General features: G+C 39.7%; 1 protein-coding gene and 1 pseudogene across 1 annotated transcript in view; one reads left to right on the forward strand and one right to left on the reverse strand.

The window, feature by feature from the left end:
• Nucleotides 1–24785, forward strand: part of PIK3C2A (phosphatidylinositol-4-phosphate 3-kinase catalytic subunit type 2 alpha) — a 170102-nt gene that overhangs the window by 20433 nt on the left and 124884 nt on the right. The gene's annotated exons all lie outside the window — the stretch shown is intronic.
• On the reverse strand, nt 14434–15559 carry LOC123387777 (annotated as a pseudogene).

The following is a 24785-nucleotide window of genomic DNA, read 5'->3' on the forward strand; positions in this document are numbered from 1 at the left end:
CCGGTTTCTAATTGGTGAAGTCAGTTAAATTTAAATTCAATACTTGTTTACTGGGCCAGAGAATTGAGTGTGTTTGGCTACAGGAAACTAGTCTACCCAGCTGAGGAAGATTATGACCAAATACCCTGAGAAACTTCAAAAATCTTCCCTAGAGAGGTGCCGCTGGGATCCCGAGCAGAGGCATTGTTTGGGAATGATCTGACTGGTGGTAGAACAAACCCACCGAGCTGCAGGTTCAAACAGAGCCAAAATATCTCTTGCAATAGGGAAGGACTGAGATGGCCAAACTCTGGAAATACCTTCTTTGATATATCAGGGTCCAATTCCCCAAACTAAGATACCTTGACTCACCCCCTTACCCACACCCAGCCTGTCCCATAAGAGTAACAGTGAGGGGCGCCTGGGTGGCTCAGTTGGTTAAAGCCTCTGCCTTCGGCTCAGGTCATGATCCCAAGGTCCTGGGATCAAGCCCCGAATCTGGCTCTCTGCTCAGCAGGAGCCTGCTTCCCCCACCTTCACCTCTCTCTGCCTGCTTCTCTGCCTACTTACGATCTCTGTCTGCCAAATAAATAAATAAAATCTTTAAAAAAAAAAAAAAGTCAAACAACCAAAAGGACAAATGACCCTCTCACCACTTGCTTTGTGGTCCTTTCCTAAGGAGAAAGCAAAGTGTGGGTTCAGGAGAAGACCTCCTGGGCTCTGCCACTTCCTAACTGAATGACCTTGGACAAGTTACTGTTCCTCTCTGTGCCTCAGTTTCCTCATCTGTAAGATGTAAAATCACACCCTCCTCTTAGAGTTGTGTGGATTAAATGACTTAATATTTATTTGGAAAGTACTTTTAACAGTGCCTGGCACATTTTCAGTGTTAAATAAATATTACATAAAGATATGTGAATGATTTCACCATCTAGTTTTCCATTTTCAAGTACTATGTCCAGGTACACTAAGTATATAGTAATGTTAAAACTTTCTCAAAGGAAGAAGAGTGGGGAGGGACAGGGTATACCTACAAAAAAAAAAAGGATGTGGTTTACTGTTCTTTTCCATTACCCCACTCCACATCCCCGAGCTCACTGTGTGTTGATAAGGGCATCTACCATCCCTTCTCATGTGCCTGTGCTGAGGACAGACAAACTCTTGTTTGAATTCCACTGTAAGATCTCTTTCCATAGATTGCTTGGTTCTCCTAAGTGTATCTTCCCTTTCAGATCTCCTCTTCCTAATGCTGCAGGTCCACTCCTTTGCCCTAGAGCCCTGCACCACCGGGAGAATCTCCTAGATGCAGAGTGTCTGCCTTGCTAACCGCACAGATGAACCAGACATGTCTACCTCAGGTCACTCACAGACCAAGAGAACCAGTACTGTGTGATCTTGAAACTATCCATTCTGGCTATATAAAAGAATTTGATCTGCTTTCATGTGGTTATCTAACAAAATTTATACTCATAATTAGTCGGTTATAACTTGTAACTTGTATTAAGCCACCCAGAAAACTAACACTTTCCACAGAGGAAATTGTGTTAAACCAATGTCTTCTGTGGTTTATTTCAATGCATTTTCTTTCTGATAGCAGGAACATTCGGCTGTGGAAAGAATTTCAAGAGGCATAATATTGTAGAAAGGGTCCCTAGCTAGAAGTCACACAACTTGAAGTTTCACCAAACTCTGCCCCTGTAACACTTTTTCACCTCTCTGGGTCTCCACTTACTAAGACATTCAGTGCTATGGGAATGACAAATACTTTTTGATGCTCTCACAGTCAAAAGTGGGCTTCTACTAAATCAGTGGAACATTAGGACTGAATACCAGCTAGTCTAATTCTTCATTTTACAGAGGAGGAATGAGGCTAAGAGCAATAAAGTGGCTTCCCAAGGTCAGAAATCTAGCTGAGATCAAAGTCAAGACTATGTGATTAATTGCATGCTCTGTTGTTTGCTAGACCCCAAGCCATTGTGTGCCTATTGGTTTTTTTCTGTAGCAGCAAACAATGTTATGCTCAGCTTAATATACAATTTTCTTCCTTTATTTAGACAGTTCCTTTTGAAGGAAATAAAGCCCTTTCATTTATTGTGATTTACTTTGAGGGACTACAAGCTTTTATCTTATGTTGTTGGTCATAATAATTAAATTTTGAACAGTTTTAAACACTGTTTAAAAGCTAAGTAGAACTGGGGCACCTGGGTGGCTCAGTGGGTTAAAGCCTCTGCTCAGGTCATGATCCCAGGGTCCTGGGATCGAGCCCCGCATCAAGCCCCGCATTGGGCTCTCTGCCCAGTGGGGAACCTGCTTCCTCCTCTCTCTCTGCCTGCCTCTCTGCCTACTTGTGAACTCTCTCTCTCTCTCTGTGTCAAATAAATTAAAAAAAAAAAATCTTTAAAAAAAAAAAAAAGCTAAGTAGAACTTTCTGAAAGACAAAAATTTTCTAATTTTAAGTTCAATAAGACATTTAACATGCAGGAAAAAAGGAATATTAAAATGCCTTCATTCAGGGGGTGCCTGGGTGGCTCAGTGGGTTAAGGCCTCTGCCTTCGGCTCGGGTCATGATCCCAGGGTCCTAGGATCGAGCTCTGCATCGGGCTCTCTGCTCGGCGGGGAGCCTGCTTCCTCCTCTCTCTGCCTGCCTCTCTGCCTGCTTGTGATCTCTGTCTGTCAAATAAATAAAATAAAATCTTTAAAAATAAAAAAATAAATGCCTTCATTCAGACTTTAGAATTATAACAAGATTTTCCTTATCAGAGAAAAAACACAGGGACAAGGTTTTTATAATTAACATAGTGGTGGTTAATTTTCTTCTGACATGTTGCACTTTATTTTTACATAATACCATTCATATAAAGATTATAGATAAGTTTTAATCTTGCTTCTAATTAAGTTTTACATAATCCATTAATCTTATTTGTTTTCAGATGAGCAAATCAACATTTTTAGAAATAAGATACCCTAAAATCTCCATATTGCCTGTTCCTTATTTCAGCAAACTCAAGTCTGAATATGGCTTGAAAGTGGCCTTAGGTTCAAATTTAGACTTACCTGGCGCAGGAGTAATGATACTGTCATGCTAGCCACCAGTTCACGCTCTGCCAGTATGCTGAGGTCTCCTGGCTCCCAAGCAGTCACCTACCACCATCTCTTCACCACCCTCTTGCCATCTCTTCCCACTTAGTCAACCTGTTTTGCTTCAGCTTTCCCTGCTTTGCCTTGAGCTTCCCCGGGACCTGTGACCAAGAACACTTTTCCCTCTCTCTCAGCTTCAGTCTACCTCAGACAGGATACATAGACTAGAGAGGAGGTTTGTCCCATCTCCTGCCCCCATCCCCATTTGGGACCCATTAATGTCCCATCCTGCCCTCCATCTAGGTATAAAGGAACAAAACAAAGGAAGAAGTCCAAGGCTTGTTCCAGTCCTTAGATATGGAGATCCTGGATAGCAAGCATTAGGTTCTGAGCTAGAAAGTTGTCACCCCCAAAAGAAGGAGAGGATGATAAATATTAATTCCTGTTGAAAGTAGAGGTGTAAGTGGAAGGGTGGTGTGTTGCCTGTAGTTTTGTTACTCCAAGTGTGGTCTGGGGGCCAGCACAGTCAGCATCACCTGGGAGCCTTTCAGGCCCTATCTTAGACCTAACAAATCCGAATCTGCATTTTAGTAAGACCTCTAAGTGATTTGTATGCATAAAGTCAGTCTGGCTTGATCTGTCCTTTCCTATGAAAGACCTCACAGTGACCAGGGCCTGCAAGACAGACTTGGGCTACGCCAAATGCACAGGATCCAAATGCTAATTCAGTTATCCATCACTATCACTGGACTTAGATACTAGCCTGTTCATTTCTCTCTGTTAACAAACTTAACCCGGCCGCTAGAGCCTCTCTAGGCTACCAGGTGAAGCTGGGATATTTATTCTCTTATCAATGATCCAGTCTTTTTCTAGATACATTATTGCCAGTCTGAGAACACTTAGTTTCCTTTCTCTGCTTCAGAAAAGCAGTCTTAACTTTCCTTATTTGCTCAAGCTTGGGGGACATTTCCCTGTAAATCCCAAATAATTTTAATCATTGTAACTCAGTCACATGATCTCAGTTAAACCTTGTAACAACACTATGCAATAGGTCCTATTATCCCCATTTTACAAATGCAGAAACTGAGGCTTGGAGATGTCAAGTAATGTGTTCAAGGTCACGCATTTGGCAGTAGGGGATCAGAATTCTTGCTGGCTCCAAAGCCTGTGATTTTAGGTGCTGCTGTGTGTACACCACCTCTTCAGCCTTTTCTTCAGGCAAACTCCAAAGCTGCTGTTTACAGACATATAACTGACTTGTTTACCTGCTCCTTCGTGTGGTTTCTATGGTTTATGTCAACCACATCATTATGATTATTGCCATTTCCAACATCATCAATTAATATTTGTTGAAAGCTGTCATGGTGCCGGTGCACCATGGTGTGATGGTGAGCTAGAATTTTAATTCCCTACATGTGCCTTCCAGCTGCACACTCTTCCTCTTAAGTAATCATATCGCAAGGAAAATAGTATTTCCTTTTGAAAATGTGACGAACTGCAAACAGGTGCAGGGGTATTTGTTTTAGTGCTGGAAGCTGGAAAAGAAACATTAGCTCAGTTATTCACCATGCACAGTCTGAACAATTGGTGCCCTACTTTCACACTTCATGCTTGATGACTTCAAAGATGAAGATGAATCCTTTCAACCGAAGAAAAAATAAATCTAAAGGAACTTAATCAGTGCTCTATTCCTTCTCAGTGTTGAATACCTACGCTTTTATTCTGTTCTGATTTTTCCTTCTAAATTTTAAAATCTAAGATTATTTATTTAAATTTAGAGTTTTGATGCCTAACCTTCAGGTCATGGATATTTGTATTATTCAGCAAATGGCCAAGTAAAAGAAGTCAATCTTATATTTGAATTTTGGTTAATACCTGCTGGGTCACTTTGGGAATGTTACTTAACCTCGCTGAGCCTCAGTTAGTCTACCTATTAAAAGAGGTTAATAGGGCGCCTGGGTGGCTCAGTGGGTTGAGTCGCTGCCTTCAGCTCAGGTCATGATCTCAGGGTACTGGGATCGAGTCCCGCGTCGGGCTCTCTGCTCAGCAGGGAGCCTGCTTCCCTCTCTCTCTCTCTCTCTGCCTGCCTCTCCATCTACTTGTGATTTCTCTCTGTCAAATAAATAAATAAAATCTTTAAAAAAAAAAAAAAAAGAGGTTAATAAACTCTTCAAAGAGTTCTTATCTTTTAGAGATACATACTGAATGAAATGATGTTATGGCTGGTATTTGCTTCAAAATAATCCAAGTGTGGGGGAAAGTGGATAGGTATTGAAACAAGACTGGCCATGTGTTGATAATTACTGAAGCTGGGTTCCTGGGTACCTAGGGATTCATTTTACTATTCTATTTTTGTGTATGTTTAGAAATTTTCAACTATAAGAATGAAAAAAAATCCTCATAGATCTTTCCAAATGTTAGAAAACATATAAAAGTGCTTCCATCTGGAATAATAGTGACCTTTTTCAAGCATTTATTATGTGCCAGATGCCATTCAGAACATTTTACAAACATTATCTTAGGTAATTATCTTAACAGTTGCATGAATTTGGTATTATTATTATCCTCATTTTATTTATTTTTTAAGCATATGGAACTTTTTTTTTAAGATTTTACTTATTTATTTGACAGAGATCACAAGTAGGCAGAGAAGCAGTCAGAGAGAGAGGAGGAAGCAGGCTCCCCGCTGAGCAGAGAGCCCGAGGTGGGGCTTGATCCCAGGACCCTGGGATCTTGACCTGAGCAAAGGCAGAGGCTTTAACCCACTGAGCCACCCAGGCACCCCTGTTATCCTCATTTTAGAGCTAAGGAGAATGAGGCATAGAGAATCTGAGCAACATTTCCAAGGTCATGCAGCATAGTACCAAAGCCAGGATTCAAACCTCAGTTGGCATCTAGAGCCCCTGTTACATTGCCTCTCACCTAAGAAACATATCATTTTATTTTTTTTATTTGCTTATTTGACATAGAGATCACAAGTAGACAGAGAGTCAGGCAGAGAGAGAGAGGGAGAAGCAGGCCCCTGCTGAGCAGAGCCCAATGCAGGGCTCGATCCCAGGACCGAGATCATGACCCGAGCCGAAGGCAGAGGTCCAACCCACTGAGCCACCCAGCGCCCCTAATAAGCATTTTAGCAAGAACCAATAGTAGCTACCATTTTTTGAGTTCCAAACCAATGACACATCATCCTAAATGCCTCCTCTATATTATCTCTAATGTGTTCATTTTTGTCCTTTTATTCTTTCTGCCCACCATTTAAAAGTCCTAAAAGTTGAAGAAACAAAATAATCCCCTTAAAGCCATTAGTTAACAATTTAGGAGTATTAGTACAAATCTAGATCAATAATGTGTATATTTTCAAAAAAAAAGAATATGTATATTTTCAGGGTGCATGGGTGGCTCAGTTGGTTAAGTGTCTACCTTTGGTCCAGGTCATGGGATCAAGCCCCACCTGAGGCTCCTGACTGGATGGGAGGGCTGTTTCTCCTTGTGCCCCTCTCCCCTTACATCTCTCCCTGAATAGTGTTCTATCTTGCTATCTATCTCTCTCTCTCTCTCTCTCTCTCTCTCAAATAAATATATAAATAAATAATCTTTTAAAAATATATGTATATTTTCCCAAGAGGGAAAGATTGGTAAATCTTGAAGGCATAAGAAAACTCTTCTCAACCTAGAGCTCAGCATACACATACCTCTTCTGAGAAGCTGACCGAATCCCTGGCTTTCTCTCACAAAGCATATATATGTATGACAAAATTTTACATTTCTCTTTCAGAGGCTTGTGAATCTCCTAAAAGCCATCTATGAAACTCTGACCTAGATAAGAGGAGGGAGAATATTCCAGGTAGAGGTCACAGGACTATTAGCAGCAGAAGGGTGAGGGGAACAATCTGGTGGGCAGCCTAGTGAATGTAAAGAAACAGGGATACCAGACTGGAAAGGCAGAGTGAGAACCAGTCTCCCGAGGGCACTGGAGAGCACACTTGTCCTTAAACTTTGATCTAACCCCTGGGATTTACCTTAAAGAAAAATTCATATAATCATTACTTACAACACTAAGATATTTACGCAAAATAATACTAAAATGCCATTTAATATAATAAATAAGAAAAATGGAAACAACCTAAACTTCAATAATAAAAAATATTAGGAGCACCTGATTGACTCAGTGGGTCAAGTATTTACCTTCAGCTCAGGTCATGATCGCAGCATCCTGGGATTGAGCCCTGCATTGGGCTCTCTGCTCAGCGGGGAGCCTGTTTCTCCCTCTCCCTCTACCCTTCCTGCTCATAATCACTCTGTCTCTCTCAAATGAATAAATTTAAAAACATTTTCTCTCCAAAAAGATAAAAATTTTAAATTTTTAAAATAAAAAATATTAGAAATTAGGATGTTTCAAATTGCTAGAATGGTATACAGCCATTAAACATTGTAATTATAAAGTCTTAGCATAAACAAGTATCTAGAAAAATTGGCCAAAATTTGAAAATAGGCAAAAGAGATTACTGGTGTCCTTTCAGTAGAATGCTAGCCTTGTCTAGTAAACAAATTGGGGTAATTTGATTCTACAGGGATGTGCCCCTTGACTATCTTTCTTCTAATTAGGCTACTTTATAGTTCTTTGGAAAGTTACATTGTAGAAAACTAATGGTCATACAAAAGATTCTTGTCTGCAGAAATATATGTGAATTTTGTCTGATGGAAATATAACTAATTTCCAGTTTGTAAAAAAGATAACTTAAAACATTACAATTTATTATTCCATAAGATATTAGTCAGATTTGCATCTCTTAACAAATTTATTTCATTGTTTTTCATTGCCTCTCTCTCTTTATCTATTCTCAAAATTCTCATTTGGTCTTAATGTCTTACCAATTCCCTTATTAATCAACTAGTTGGATAAAATCCTTAGCTCCTGTATCAGTACTCCATGGCTTCATAACAAATTATCCCAAAACTTAGTAACTAAAACAGCAGATATTTATTATGTTACAAGTTCTGTGAACCAGGCATCTGCAAGGAGCTCTGCTAGGTGGTTCTGGGTCAGGGTCATGAGGCTGTAGTCTTCTCAGGGCTTGGCTGAGCAATATCTACTTCCAGGCTATCTCATGTGGCTGTTGACAGGCCCCAGAAGATCTGCTTCTACACTGACTCACCAGAGCCTCTCACACGGCTGCTTTATTACATGGTAGATAGCTGCTTCTAGAAGTGAGCAAGCCAAGAAAGGGAGAAAGAAAGAACACATCGTGAAAACCACAGTCGTTTTATAACCTATTTCCAGATATGACATCATCATTTCTTCCATATTCTATTCCATATGAAGGGATCAACCATAAAAATTACTTTGAGCTTAAGGTGTTTAAACATGAACAGATGAAGAGGCTCCCCATTCCCCACCCCCAAACTCCTATTACCTGCCTAAAAGAGCCTCCTCAAAGAACTCAGCTGTCAGAAATCATCTCCCAAGGAGTTTCTGAATCAGGGAAGTTTGACCCTTAACAGCAGAGTCAGATGTCAGCACCAGGACAAGAGATCACCTAAACAGACATTGTCACAAAACTATTCTATGACCCACCTGTTTTCCTAAGGACCCATTTATCTTCCCTAAAAGTCATTTGTTTTCCTGTAAGTGCCCTTTCTCCATCTTCCCTTTCCCTATCAAAATGATATATAGGCCCCAAATTCTAACTGACCCTTTCAGTCCCATTACTCTGTGGTCCTGCATATTATGGGAATTAAACATTTGTCTTTTCTCCTGTTAATCTCTTGTCAGTTTATTTCATAGGCCCCTGATTACCAAGCCTAAGAGTGGAGGAAAAATTTTCCACCTCCGACACTTAGAAGTCAGTCAATAAGAGCAGCCCTGCTCGGAGCGCCTGGGTGGCTCAGTCATTGAGCGTCTGCCTTCAACCCCAGTCATGATCCCAGGGTCCTGAGATAGAGCCCCACATAGAGCCCCACATTGAGCCCCCCCATCTGGCTCCCTGCTCAGCAAGAAGCCTGCTTCTCCCTCTCCCACTCCCCCTGCTTGTATTCCAGCTCTCACTGTCTCTCTCTCTCTCTCTCTGTCAAATAAATAAATATTTAAATAAATAAAAATTTTAAAACCATCACTTTTAAAAAAAAGAGCAGCCTTACTCAAGGGGAGGGGACTGCATAAGGACATGACTAGTAGGAGGCAGGAAATCATTGGGGCCCTCTTAGATGCTGTACCATGACACATCGCACAAATGCCATGCATGCTTTTAAGTCATTGTAAATCTATTTAACACAAAGAAAAGATTTATGCTGGAGCTCCTCAGTTGGTTAAGTGACTGCCTTTGGCTCAGGTCATGATTCCGGAGTTCCTGGATTGAGTCCCACATCAGGCTCCCTGCTCAGCAGGGAGTCTAGTTCTCCCTCTGACTCTTCCCGCTCTTGTGCTCTCTCTCTCTCTAATAGATAAATAAATAATCTTTTAAAAAAAAAAGATTTGTGATATTAAACTACATAAAAAGAGCATACTGTAAGAGTGAATATATAAATAATACTATGCATGTGGACAAATACTGGCAGAGAGGAAAAGAAAGAAAGAAATATCCAAGAGTATAATAGCTAAATAAGGATGGAGTTTAAAATCTGCAGTGGTTCCTTTTCATTCATCCATTCTTTTTTTACTTTAAAATTATCTCAAATATTATCTTGTGTTTTTCCAACAAAAAGGAAAAAGAGGGCTTGAACTTACTGGGATACAAAATATGAAGTCCTATAAGTTTATGTAAGTTAATTCTTAATAATGGCATTAACAACTGGCTTACAGAACTCCTGAAAGTTGAACAGTTAACTCCAGCATAACACTGGTCCAGCATAACAAAGGTCAGAAGTTTGTTCTCTATTATTTAAGTGATAGTGAAAGGTAAGAAGTTATTGCCAGCAAACATTATTGGCTTAAAAATGAGAAATTTGCAGTTGTGAGTTTTACCACTAAATTTCATTTCATACAGAATTAGCTTTCCAACGGCATAAATACAAAATGGGTTGATCTGAAATGTCAGTTTGAAGGGATTTGTGAATAGAGACATGGATGGCTCTAGGACAGGGTAATTTCTGCTCAAGTCTAGCAACCAAATGAGTTTAAAATTCAGCCGATCAAAAAATAAAATAAAATAAAATTCAGCCCATCAAGAGATTTGAACAGACAATTCATAGAAAAGACCCATAAAAGAACGATGACACTATAATGGTTCTTCCTCATTTAAAAAAAAAAAAAAAAAGACTCATCTTTCAGGAGAATGTGGAAACAACCAGAGACTGGGAGAATATACTTGTAAAGGACATATCTGATACAGGATTGTTACCTACAATATATAAAGAACCCTAAACACCCAACAATAAGAAAACACAATTTAAAAATGAGCAAAAGATCTGATAGACAATTCACTGAAGGAGATATACAGATGGCAAATAAACATATGAAAAGATTCTCAACATCATATTTTCATTAGGGAGTTGCAAATTCCATCAGTGAAATTCCACTACACATTAGAAGGCCAAGATCTAAAAGAGATAACACCAAATGCTGACAAGGATGTAGATAAATAGGAACTCTCATTTATTATAGTGGGAATGCAAAATGTTAAGCTACTTTTTGGAAGACAGTTTGGCAGTTTCTCACAAAGTTAAACATACTCTTACCATACTAACAATTGTACTCCTTGGTATTTAGCAAAATGAGTTGAACATTTATGTTTGTACAAAAATCTTCACACAGCAGCCTTCACATATTGGCCTTATTCATAATTGCCAAAACTTGGACAGAATCAAGATGTCCTTCAGTAAGGTGAGTGGATAAGTAAATGTGGTACATCTAAATGATGGAATATTATTCAGCACTAAAAAGAAAGGAACTATCAAGCCATGAAAAAGGGATGGAGGAACCTTAAATGCCTATCACTAAGTGAAAGAAGCCAGTTTGCAAAGGCCACATACAGTATGATTCCAATTGTATGACATTCTGGAAAAGACAAAACTATGGAAAGAGTAAAAAGAGCAATGGTTGTTACAGAATAGGGGAGTAGGAGGGATGAACTGGCAGAGCACAGAGAATTTTTAGGGTAGTGAAACTACTCTATATGATACTATAATGGTAGAAATGTGTCATTGTAAATTTGTCCAAACCCAAAGAATGTACAACACCAAAAGTGAACTCTCATGTAAACTATGAACTTTGGGTGATAATGAAGTATCAGTGAAGCTTCTTCAATGATAATAAATGTATCTCTCTGGTGCAAGATTTGATAGTGTAGTAGAATGTGCATGTATGGGGTCAGGGAGTATAGAGAAACTCTCTGTATCTTCTCAATTTTGCTGTGAACTTAAAACTTCTCTTTAAAAAAGCCCATTAAAAAACAATTCCTGGGGGCCTGGGTGGCTCAGTCAGTTAAGCATCTGCCTTGAGCTTAGGTCATGACCCTGGGGTCCTGGGATCCCAGAGAACCCCATGGCAAGCTCTCTTCTCAGTGGGGAGCCTGCTTCTCCCTCTCCCTCTGTCTGCTTGTGCTTCTCTCTGTCAAATAAATAGATAAAATCTTTAAAAAAAAAAAACAAAAAACCTCTTCCTGGGGCGCCTGGGTGGCTCAGTGGGTTAAGCCACTGCCTTCGGCTCAGGTCATGATCTCAGGGTCCTGGGATCGAGCCCCGCATCGGGCTCTCTGCCCAGCGGGGAGTCTGCATCCTCCCTCTCTCTCTGCCTGCCTCTCTGCCTGCTTGTGATCTCTCTCTCTGTCAAATAAATAAATAAAATCTTAAAAAAAAAAAAAAAAAACTCGGGGCCCCTGGGTGGTTCAGTGGGTTAAAGCCTCTGCCTTTGGCTCAGGTCATGATCCCAGGGTCCTGGGATCGAGCCCTGAGTTAGGCTGTCTGCTCAGCAGGGAGCCTGCTTCCTCCTCTCTCTCTGCCTGCCTCTCTGACTACTTGTGATCTCTGTCTGTCAAATAAATAAATAAAAATCTTAAAAAAAAAAAAAAACCTCTTCCTGATTCATAATAATAGACATACAAATTAGACCCACTGAAATGTTATCTTCCATCATCTGATTAGCAAAAGACGGAGGATTTGAAAACACTGTTGGTAAGGCTGTAGGCCAGCAGGTACTTTCTCAACTCAACTGATAAGACTGGCAATTTCTATAACCCTAGCGGAGGACGGTTTGGCATTATCTCTCAAAATTACAAATGAACGCACCTCTTTTTTTTTTTCCTGAAGACCAATTTTACTTTTACCCACTTACGGTAATATCTGCAATGTTAGAATGTACTTAAGTAATAAATAATTAAGTAAAAAGTAAATCAAATAAGGAACCCAAAAGGAACTGGTCTTCTTGGGTTGTTCACAGCACACATTAGAAAATTCGAGAGAGAACACAAATTACCAACAAAAAAACCACTGACAAGCTCAAACGCAAGTTTATATGCTGAGTATTTTTAAAGGATTTAAAAAGCATGCTCAGTTAGCATACAGCCTTTTCTCACTTATATAACAGATGCATTTCTATTTGCTTGTGTACAGTAAAGGGTTAGAACATGAATCAACTTACTTATGACTTCAGAAATGTGCTATTTCAGAAATTATTCCATGGAATTTTCTTCACTGCTCCTGCCACTGATTCTTCAAATAAGCAAAGTATAGAGGGTCTCATCCCTTGAAAACTGTTTTTGAACACCAGCACTTTAAATTGGAAAGGTAGAAACCTAGCAATTTCTAGTACAGTGCCTAGACTTAGTCTTAATTAATGTTAAGATTTGAATGTACAACAGAAAATCCATCATTTCTTTATCCTTGGAGGAGAGGAAAGGAAAAAAGTAGAGGTGGGGAATATGGTGCAGTATTCAAGAGCTGAATAAGAACACAATGACTCATAATGCCATCAACCCCACAATGAAGAACCATGGATCTCATCAATTTTATAATTCATATTGGATCAAGAAATTTGGTTCCCCTCTATGTACATCAATGAATTCAAACCTCATACTCTCCAAATTACGAAGATGAATAATGTCAGATAAACTCCAACTGCAACAGGTATTTCCTCAGAAGACTGAATATCAAAGGGAGTCCCTCCTTCCAACATCTTCTGAGATGGTTAAGATCTCACCAAAGCAGAAACCTAACATTTAGATATGCAATCGCTTGGCCAAGTAAGAAACTACAACTGTTATGGGTATTACCTTACATAATCACTATATGTATTACATAGTAAACCCAGCATTACATATACTTGCACAATTATGCTGTGAATGATGATAATAGTGATGATGCCAGTGAAAAAAGACTATCTTTAGCCCAAAGAGTACTGGGAGGGGAGAAGGGGGGACATGAAAATAAGCAGAAAACACACAAAGAGATGGGTATTTTCTGACCAGGAAAGGTCACTCTAAACACAGAAATATTTAAAAAAAAAAAATTTCCCCTATGTGGAAATAATGCAAAACATTTATTTTCTATATCAGACAAGAACACAGCTAAGTAATCCAAGTCTACTGCAGCATTATAAAAATCATCCCTTCACCACAGTGTAAGATTTAAATGCATCTGCACAAGGGTACACACTGTATAAAAGGAGTAAGGTTGTTGCTGCCCTACCAAGCACTTCCGGTCCCTACCCAGGTCCGACTGTAATACTGGTGGTCCCATGGGTTCTATCAAAATAAACTGTGTTCAAAAAATAAAGCATTTAGGGTGCCTGGGTGGCTCAGTGGGTTAAGCCGCTGCCTTCGGCTCAGGTCATGATCTCAGAGTCCTGGGATCGAGTCCCGCATCGGGCTCTCTGCTCAGCGGAGAGCCTGCTTCTCTCTCTCTCTCTCTGCCTGCCTCTCCATCTACTTGTGATTTCTCTCTGTCAAATAAATAAATAAAATCTTTAAAAAAAAAAAAAAAAAAAATAAAGCATTTAAAAAGACAAGTCAAAATGCCTCAGAAACTGTATCTCTAACTCAAACTTCATCTATTTTAATGTATTTTTTGCCTCCCACTAATAAACCTTTATTTCACTCATTATAACTGAGCAATGAATCTTCCACACTGAAATATCTTCCTTGCCCAGTTAATCCAAAGGAAAAAAACTGAAATGATTAGTAAAGAAAAATGTAGGGACTAACACGCCCTTTTAATATGTCTTTAAATATTTTTAAGGTTTAAAAAGTGTTTAAAGTTTGTAGTTCCTAGTAGGAAAATATTATCTGAATGAATACCCTAATGGCAAACCATTGTAGAATGTTTCAGTTGCATGGGGAGCAGAGGGGTAGGGATTCTCTTCACAGCACCCCAGCTTTCTTCATGAGAAGGTCGGAGGTACACTGGTTTGTATTATTGCAACATCCATTAGGTGATCGAAGTTGCTTTTCCTTCAGCAAGGGCTTTATTTGTTAGAAGGGCATTATGCTTGACCTCCAAATTTGGCTGACAATTTACTGATGAGATTCATAACCTTTGGGTTGCTCTGATATTTTGACATATTCGCTGGGTTCTGGGCCACATCCTGGAAGGCCACCATAACTTCTGGATCCTGCATGGCTGCAAGAACTTCCGGATCACTAAGAATTTCATTGAGCCCAGGCATTCCTGCCATTCCAGGCATCCCTCCAGGAAAATTACCAGGCATTCCCCCAGGAAAGCCACCTGGGAAAGAGCTATACTGAGCTCCTGATTGTCATCTGGCTTCTTCCTTCCTCTGGGCTCTCTCATGTTCTTCCCGAGCCTTCTTAACCCTTTCTATTCTTTCTTTGATCTCTCGCTCTTCAGGTTTTCGCTCATATTTTCTCCGATGTTCAGCAATTTTCTGGGCCCTTGGTTGAACTTCTTTCAGCATTGCGCTAGCATCTTCATCATAATCCAGTTTACAAGCAAGGGCAAGATCATGTGCTCCTTCTTCTCAATGGCCCGGAAGTCTATGTGCTTTCCCACGCCACTTATAAGGCTGAGCTGAATCAGGATTTATTTCAATAGCTCTGTCACAGTCTCGAATGGCAGCATTTGGCTTCTGTAATTTGATGAAGACACTGGCTCTCTTGGCATACAGAATGGCCAAGCGAGGATTTAGTTTGATGGCATCTGTGAACAAGTCAATGGCTTTCTGTAGTTCACCATCATTTAGGGCATCAATGGCAGCCACTTTTTTATCATTTGCCTGATCCATCATTTCCTCGGTTATCTCTACATTTTCATCTCCCATTTCTTAAGGGGCATCGGTAGCTGGTTCAATCACACCTTCATTGTCAATTTCTAGATCACTCTCCTCACTTGATGGTTCATCCATCTTTATGTTTTCCTCTGCCTTCTTACTATCTGGTTTTTATTCCTTGATTCTGTCTTCTGATTTAGTTGTATGAGTGGCAGGTGGTATCTTACCCGCCATGTTCTCCACCCACTCCTGCAGGAAACGTATTTCCTCGGTGTGCAGAACGCTCAGATCCTGCTTACACATTTTCACGAAAGCCCGAAGCTCGCTCACTTTGCAGGGGTCCATTGTCCAGAGGCAGTGGCAGGCGGCAGGCGCAGCTGAGGTTGTGACCTGATTCCAGGTGGGGGTACAAGCTCAGCGTGATTGTGTGGAAGGGCTGAACGCACCTCTTGATACAATAGTTTCATTTTGGGAAACTTATTCTAAAGGGGAGAAATGTGTGAGAAGATGTGTGATATGTGAAATGACACATGTACAAAGGTATTTATTGGATGATTTTTGTTGTAAGGAAAGATTGAAAACTGATAAAATATGCATCATTAAATACAGTGCCCACAAAGCTGCCCTGAGAATAAGGACACTCCTTTTTAAAAGATTTTATTTATTTGAGGGAGAGAGAGAGAGCACCAGTGGGCAGAGGGACAGTGGGAAAAGGAGAAGCAGACTTCCTGCTGAGCAGGGAGCCCCACAATGAGCCAAAGTCAGACATTTAACTGACTGAGCCACCCACACAAAAGGATCTCCTAGAAGTATTAGCGGAAAAGCAAGATGCAAATCGGTGTTTATCCATTCCTCTTAAGTTTAAAAATGAAACATGAGAATATTTTCACTTTCTTACATTTCATATACAAAGAATATCTCTGGAAAGATACACAAAAAATTAACAATAGTAGATACCTATCAGGAGAGTGTGGGAATGGAACAGACCGGACAGAAAGGAAACTCTGTTGGTTAATTTAAAACAATTATTTTAGCCATGTGAATGGATTACATATTCTTTTTTAAAAAGATTTATTTATTTATTTATTTATTTATGAGAGAGAGAGAGCAAGCTTAACTGACTGAGCCACCTGGGCACCCCAGGCTTTTACTTTCTTGAATTCCATCTGTTCCTCTTTATTGTGTGTTTTCAGGCAAGTAATTCCACCTCATATACCTCAGTTATCTCAACTGTAAACTGGGGATACTAGCAATACCTAGTAGTATAGGGTTATTATTATAAGAATTAAATGAGATAATGTTTATAAAGAGTCTAGCATGGTACTTGGATATAGTGCTCAGTAGATATCTATCTCCATAAAGAGACAGATTTCCTAGATCAGGTGAGTTGTTTGTGCTGGTCCAGAATATAAAAACAAATCCTGTCTTAAAAGAGTCTTTTAGATTTCATCCTGTTGTATGATACTACAGTCATTAAGTGCACACACTGTTGGGAAAATAAAGATGTTCCATGTTGGAAGAACAAAGATGAATAAACAGTAGTTGCCACTTTCAGAAGGCTTACTGTTAAAAAGATGCACTGTTTGCCTTGTGGGGTTTAACTGGGAGAGAAATTTTATAACATGAGGAGGGGTCCAGCTATTTGTTGGAGCCTGAAAGGTGAAAAGTTTAAGATTCACAGAAATGATGGAATCAGGATTCTTTTTTTCTTACCTTTTACTAAGATATAATTGATATATGACAATGTATTAGTTTTGGGGTGCCTGGGTGGCTCAGTCATTAAGCGGCTGCTTTCAGCTCAGGTCATGATCCCAGGGTCCTGGGATTGAGCCCCACACTGGCTCCCTGCTCAGCAGGAAGCCTACTTCTCCCTCTCCAACTCCCCCTGCTTGTGTTCCCTCTCTTGCTGTGTCTCTCTCTGTCAAATAAATACAAAAAAAACAAAAAACAAAAAACAAAAAAAAAACTTTAAGAAAATATTCCTTTAAAAAAACCCATCATATTAGTTTTAAGTGTACAACATAAACAGTATTCTGCTTAATAACATTTTAGCATATCTTCCAGGTCATATGGCTATTAGAATTTCCACGATGTGCTGCCATAATAATGTGTTGTACAAGGAAGAATGGAAAGAAGAAAAGGGAAGGGAAGGAAAAGAGAAGGAGGGAGGAAAGAGAAATATGATATGCCAGAGGACAGAGCACTTCTGACCTATGAGGACTGATAAACTGTAGCATTTCTAAACCATTTTGTCTGGGCATCTTCTAAGACTTTTTTTTTTATCTTTCTCTTGGTCCTGAACTGTACATAATTAAATCTAGATGGCTAAAAATCTAATCCACTAGTCCTAGCTGCATTCAATGTAGCCAGTAAAGACAATGAAATGGATCATGATTATTTAGGTGTAAGAGTTTCACTCTCTGAATATACATCCTCAAAGAAAAATAATCAAGAAAAAATATTTTAGCTTTAAAAATGTTTATATCCTTTGACTTAGTAAAAATCTATCTAAATGAGAGAATCCCAAATATGCAAAGACTTACTGACAAAATATATACCAAAACATTATTTATAATGGTTGAAAATTGGTAACAACCTAAAGATGTGACAATAGAAGATCTATTAATTATGGCACTTCAACTGGATGGGCTATTATGTAGCCATTTTTTTTAAAAAATGATATTTCTGAATAATTTATAAGCCCCTAGAAAAGCACTTACATACACTGCTATTAAAAATGCAGGACATAAAACTGGATATACAATATGGTCATAACAACAACAAAAAAATAATCCAGGCTGAAGAAAAAGATGAGAAGGAAATAGACCTAGATATTAACAGGGTTATCTTTTATTGTGAGAATGTGAGAGGGTTGGGATTACTGTCCCACCTTGTTTCCACATTTTTGTTATTTTTTTCCAACTTTTTGATAATGAGCACACTGTATATTTTCCTCTAGCTGCTTCTTCATCCATTCTTATTACCCTTATGTAACTGTGAGAGCCCTTTGCAGTAGCACCCTCAAAAAGCTGTGTTGTGAAGGAATGAGCATCACACTAAAGAAATGGAGGCCAGAACTCACCATCCAAAGAAATCAAGTAGGATGCACCCAAAGCTAATTACTGTCAGGCATGTTTTCACGTGAAATTTTGGTTTGCTTAGAATTTTTTTTTTTTAAAGATTTTATTTATTTATTTGACAGAGAGAGATCACAAGTAGATGGAGAGGCAGGCAGAGAGAGAGAGAGGGGGAAGCGGGCTTCCCGCTGAGCAGAGAGCCCGATGTGGGACTCGATCCCAGGGCCCTGAGATCAAGACCTGAGCCGAAGGCAGCGGCTTAACCCACTGAGCCACCCAGGCGCCCCTAGAATTTTTTTAAGTTAATGGAATTCCAACTCCCAGAGGGCATTGGAAGGGAAGTCCCTGGACAACAACTATATAGCAGGCTTAGAAAACAACATATCTAGACTGGAGGTATGTGAAGACAGCTCTCCAGGTGAAGCATCTCTAGGAAGACATGGAGATCATGAATCATGTGATATGCTGAACACTATAAAAGCCTATAAGAAGAAGATGTTGGATATATGGGGAGAATTAGCAATAGATATATAGAAAATTGAGGAAATTTAATAAGAGGCAATTATTAAATCTGGAAAAGGCAAAAAATAGAAGGAAACATGATATATGTACAATATATACTTGGTAGTAAATTATACTTAGTCATATTGAATTAACTAAATATCTTTACATAATTATATTGGGAGAATGGGAACCATGGAAGAAAAGAATGGTTTAACAATGCTAAATCTGTGCCTGCTGCTGACTACAAAATTATAACGACTGAGACAATAATAAAAAATAACAATACTAGCATATTAATTAGGACTATGGTCTCAAGGACCAGAAGAACAACTAAAAAGAGTTGAAAAAAATCTGTTCTCTGGAGAGAAGGATTGGCGGGCAGTGAGGGATGGGATGGGGATGAGGGCCTCGTAACCCTTTTAGAAATGCATTATTTGACTTTTTAATCTCATGCAGCCATTTTCTTTTCTTTTCTTTTAAGATTTTATTTATTTATTTGACAGAGAGAGAGATCACAAGTAGGCAGAGAGGCAGGCAGAGGGAGTGGGGGGAAGCAGGCTCCCCTCGGAGCAAAGAGCCCGATGCAGGGTTCAATCCCAGAACTCTGAGATCATGACCTGAGCCCAAGGCAGTGGCTTAACCCACTGAGCCACCCAGGCACCCCTCATGCAGCCATTATAAAAAAAGTTTTACTTTGATTTTTTTTTTTAATTAACCACACCAAAAAAAAAAAAAAAAAAACGAATAAACACCTAACTTTACAGAAAAAAGAAATCAACCACAAAATCACAATGCAGTATGATGGCTACTATAAAATAAACAAAAACAAGACCAGAAAATAACAAGTTTTGATGAGGAGAAGTTGGAAACTTTGTGTACTGTTGGTAGGAATGTAAAATGGCCCCACCTCTAAGGAAAACAGTATTGTGGTACCTCAAAAAAATTTAAAGTGGAATTACCTTACGATCCAGTGATTCCACTTCTGGATATGTAGCCCAAAGAACTGAAGAACACAGTATCAAAGGAATTTGTATACTCATATTCATAGTAGCATTATTCACAATAGCCAATGGCGGAAGCAACCCAAGTGTCCATCAATAGGAGACTCTGCTTAAAAAAAAAAAAAAAAAAAAAAAAGGAAAGAAACTCTAACATATACTACAATATAGATGAATCTTAAGTACATTATACTAAGTAAAATAAGCCAGTCACAAAAAGATAAACACTGTATAACTCTACTTCTAAGAGAGTACCTAGAGTGATCAAATTCCTGGAGACAGAAATTAGAAGGGTGGTTGCCAGGGGATGGGAGACGGCAGAAGGATTGGGAGCTGTTGATGAATGGACATAGAATTTCAGTTTTTCCAGGTAAAAAGAGTTCTAGAGATTGTTTGCATAACAATGTTAGCTCACTTAATGTAAGTAATGTTGAATGTACTTAATGCTACTGAGCTATACACTTAAAATGATTAAGATGATAAATTTCACATTAAGTGTATTTCACAATTAGAAAGTTTTCTTAAGTTAACCAAAGTAGTTGGAATTCAAACTGCATGTGATTTTTTTTCATTTAAATTCAATTAGCCAACTTATAGTACACCATTAGTTTCAGATGTAGTGTTCAATAATGTATCAGTTGCATGTTAACACCCAGTGCTCATCCCATCACATGCTCTCCTTAATGCCCATCACCCAGTTACCCCATCCCCCCACTCACCTCCCCTCCAGCAACCCTCAGTTTGTTTCCTAAGAGTTAAGAGTCTCTCATATAATTTTAATCCATGCTCTACTGCTACTCTCATGTGGAGTTTAATACAGGTATCCCTGCTTTTCAAAAATTCACATTAGGACACTTTACTTTAAATAAAGATCTACATTAGCACCTGTTTCACTAACTGAAAGAAATCCAAACAGGATTTTTACTTTTATGAAAAAAGGGTGAAAAGCAAAAATAGTGTTCAGCATTTGTTTTGCAGTGAGCCCTTACAGAGGCAGCACACCCCCCAATAGTGAGAGTGGCATCACCAGGCTCCTTCTCTGGGAAGTACACTTAGCATTCTCCATATCAAGTTGCCATAGCTCTGAACTGTGTCTGTGAGTGTCTGTCCTCTATCTCAATTTATTTTGTGTATCTATTAGTAAGATGTACCCTAATATATCAGAAAAGCTTAAGAGAGGTTAAGGGGTCTGGGAATGCTCAAAAATGTCTCCATATAAATTAACTGTAATTGCTTCTTCCTTTGTGCTGTTTTAACCTATGAAAGATTTCATGGAAATGCTCTCCTTTAGGATAGCAAAGGAAACCTGTTAGCTTTGGCTGAGCTCTGCAATGTAACTGTGCATATTACGATATCAGGAAATGATAAAATCACATAGCCCAAGGGAATTTAATATATTTTTCCCTTGAAGATTAAGTGATGAATGGGGTGCCTGGGTGACTCAGTCAGTTAAGCATCTACCTTTGGCTCAGGTCATAATCCCAGGGTCCTGGGATTCAGACCCACAGCAGGCTCCCTGCTCAAAGAAGTCTGCTGCTCCTTCTCCTTCCCGCTCATGGTCTCTCTCACTATCTCTGTCTCTCTCTTTCAAATAAATAAATAAGATCTTTTAAAAAAAAGATTAAGTGACGAATACAGCTTACAACATCTGACCAAATTCAGAGTATAAAAGGAGGAAGTTCTGGTTGTCCTTAAGTGCAAACTGGAGCCGTGACAATAAAGCCTAGAAACTGGCTTGGCATCAAGCTAAAATCAACGCGAAAATAATTGAAGTGTATATTCAATATTCATTCAACAAATGATAACTGAGCATTGATTATGTGCCAGGCACTGTGCTGGAGAAATGAAACTACTTTTTAACTCAAGAGCTAATCTCAGGAGCAGAAAGAAATTAAGTCAGGAAGAGTAGGGTCTGAGTGCCCATGGGGTACCAGACACCATGCCTGTTGTACATACATTACCTCCATTAAGCTGCCCACCATGATGGGTTTTCATTAGATGTTAAACTGTAAGTCAGTTACTTTATGAAGTAACCATCCTGAATTCCTATGTCAATATAAAATGGACTTGTCTAATATTAAAGAATATATAGCTAAGTATACCCCATCTTCCTTTCTTTTTTTTTTTTTTTTGAGATTTTATTTATTTATTTGCCAGAAAGAGAGAGAGAGCACAAGCAAGGGGAGCAGAAGGAGAAGCAGGTTTCCCACTGAGCAGGGAGCCCATGCATGACTCCATCCCAGGACCCTGGGATCATGACCTGAGTCAAAGGCAGACACTTAACCAACTGAGCCACCCAGGTGTCCCTATGCCCATCTTTCAAACCACACTTACTCTTACCTTTCTAGTTGATACATTCTGCTTTGAGAACTTTTCTTTGCAATCCCCCCTCCCAGTTCCTCTGGAGCTCCCATGCCCCATTGTTCTCATGGTTTTTTTTATTCCTGCCTTAAAGTTTTCTGAGTGTCCTTTCCACATTCCCAGTGGATTGCAGAGGTCAGAGGTTGGTGTGTTCACTATAAGTCACATAGAGTGACTAATTGTTTCAGTTTACCCAGCACTGAAGGTGTTCTCTGGTTGTAATTCAGTTTTAAAACCAAGAAAGTCAGGGTGCCTGGGTGTCTCGGTTGGGTTAAACATCAGCCTTCAGCTCTGGTCATGACCCCAAGTTCCTGGGATTGAGCCCCACGTTGGCTCCCTGCTCAGCAGAGAGCCTGCTTCTCCCTCTCCCTCTGACTGCTGCTCCCCCTGCTTGTCCTTTCTCTCAAATAAATAAATAAAATAAAATAAGTAGTAAAACCAAGAAAGTGGGATGCCTGGGTGGCTCAGTGGGTTAAAGCCTCTGCCTTCAGCTCAGGTCATGATCCCAGGGTCCTGGAATCGAGCCCCGTATCGGGCTCTCTGCTCAGCAGGGAGCCTGCTTCCCTTCCTCTCTTTGCCGGCTGCTCTGCCTACTTATGATCTCTGTCAAATAAGTAAATAAAATGTAAAAACAAAAACAAAAACAAGAAAGAACTCTAGAAGCTCAGAATTACTAGTTTAAGTCCCATTTCCTCGAAACCCCCTTAATACTGAGACTGGTCATCCTAACTCAGCTTTGTCTTCTCATTGTCTATCTTGATCTTGTGTGTATGTGTGGATATATTTTTATATACTCAAGGGCTCAGCTGATCGAGAAAGCTACTTGATTAAAAAGGCAAGGAAAAATGACTAGCACTCAAGTCTTTAATGACTTACTGGGACAGTATAAGCAAGAGGCTGAAAGCAGAAGAAGTTGTGACTCCCTCCTGTCGCATTTTCTCCCGTGGAACAGGGGGATCAGCACAATGTGGATGGGGTTTAAAGAAGGGCTAGGAGTGGAAAAGTACTGAGTCAAGAGTGGAAAATTATTGAGTACTGATTCAGAGAGGAGATTCAGAGAGGACAAAAGTGTCCTCAAGATTTCTCACTCCCTTCTCTCCCACCAATAAGGAGGCCTCAACAGAGACCTCTGAGGAAAGTCCTAAATAAAGAGACTTCCAAATGAAGCCTCCTGGTCTAGACAGGTAGATAACTTTATGAGCACAGCTGGCCAGGGAGGCCCGAGTGAAAACTCCTTCAGAGACTGCCGGGCACCGCCTGTGCATCTAATCTAGCGGGGACAGCTGTCCCCTGTGAGGACTGCCCAGTTAAAGCCTTTGCCATTGCCTACAGTTGGGCCTGGAAAATCACACATAGGTTTTTGGCCAGGAGCTGGCATATGAGTATATATAAAGCTCAACAACCCAACAGAAAAATAGACAAAGGTTGTAATCAAACAGTCCACAAAGAAAGAAATGTTAAATGATTCCTGACTTATAACGAGGGAAGTGAAATTAAACCTGCACAGAGATAACAATTTTTCACTTAACACCCTCTGTTGGTGAAGAAATGGGAAAACACAGACACTCATAGTGCAAGAGGGTGTTTGTATCCATACTTCCTCAACAGAAAGCAATTTGAAAACTTGTATCAAAGTTATAAATTCAGGTATTTTTTAACATCAAAAACATTCTTGGAATCTTTCTTGCAGATAAGCTCACACCTGTGGGAAATGACATATACATAAAAGCCTTTATTTATTGCCATTCATTGTTTATAATGGCAAAAGACTGTTAACCACCTAATAGTAATGGACTGGTTAAACAAAATATAGTACATCCATACACAGAAATACTGTGCAACCTTTCCAAAGATATATCATTAGGTTTTAAAGATTTATTTATTTATTTATTTATTTATTTTTGAGAGAGAGAGAGAGACAATAGGGGGAGGGGCAGAGGGGGAGGGTGAGTGAGAGAAACAGACTCCCCATTGATCACGGAGCCCCTCGCAGAGCTCAACAGGGGTTCAGTCCTGACTCTGAGGTCATGACCTGAGCTGAAATCAAGAGTCAGATGCTTAACCGACTGAGCCAGCCAGGTGCCCCATCATTAGGTTTTAAAAGCAAATTAAGGGGGGTGCCTGGGTGGCTCAGTGGGTTAAGCTGCTGCCTTCGGCTCAGGTCATGATCTCAGGGTCCTGGGATCGAGTCCCGCATCGGGCTCTCTGCTCAGCAGGGAGCCTGCTTCCTCCTCTCTCTCTCTGCCTGCCTCTCTGCCTGCTTGTGATCTCTCTCTGTCAAATAAATAAATAAAATCTTTAAAAAAAAAAAAAAGCAAATGAAGGGACACCTGGGTGGCTCAGTTGGTTGGGCGGCTGCCTTTGGTTCAGGTGGTGATCCCAGCGTCCTGGGATCAAGTCCCACATCAGGCTCCTTGCCTGCTTCTCCCTCTGCCTTTGCCTACCACTCTGACTGTGCTCGCGCTCTCTCTCTTTCTCTCTCTAACAAATAAATAAAATTTTAAAAATAAATAAAAAATAAATAAAAGCAAATGAAGAACAGTGTGTATGGTATACAAAGTTTGTGTGATAGAAAGGGGAAATAACATATTTTTTGGTCTGTGTATAGAAGGGCATAATGATATCAAATAG

The sequence above is a fragment of the Mustela putorius genome, unplaced genomic scaffold (genome assembly GCF_011764305.1).
Source record: "Mustela putorius furo isolate JIRA1106 unplaced genomic scaffold, ASM1176430v1.1 tig00003859_pilon_pilon_pilon, whole genome shotgun sequence".
NCBI classification, from domain to species: domain Eukaryota; kingdom Metazoa; phylum Chordata; class Mammalia; order Carnivora; family Mustelidae; genus Mustela; species Mustela putorius.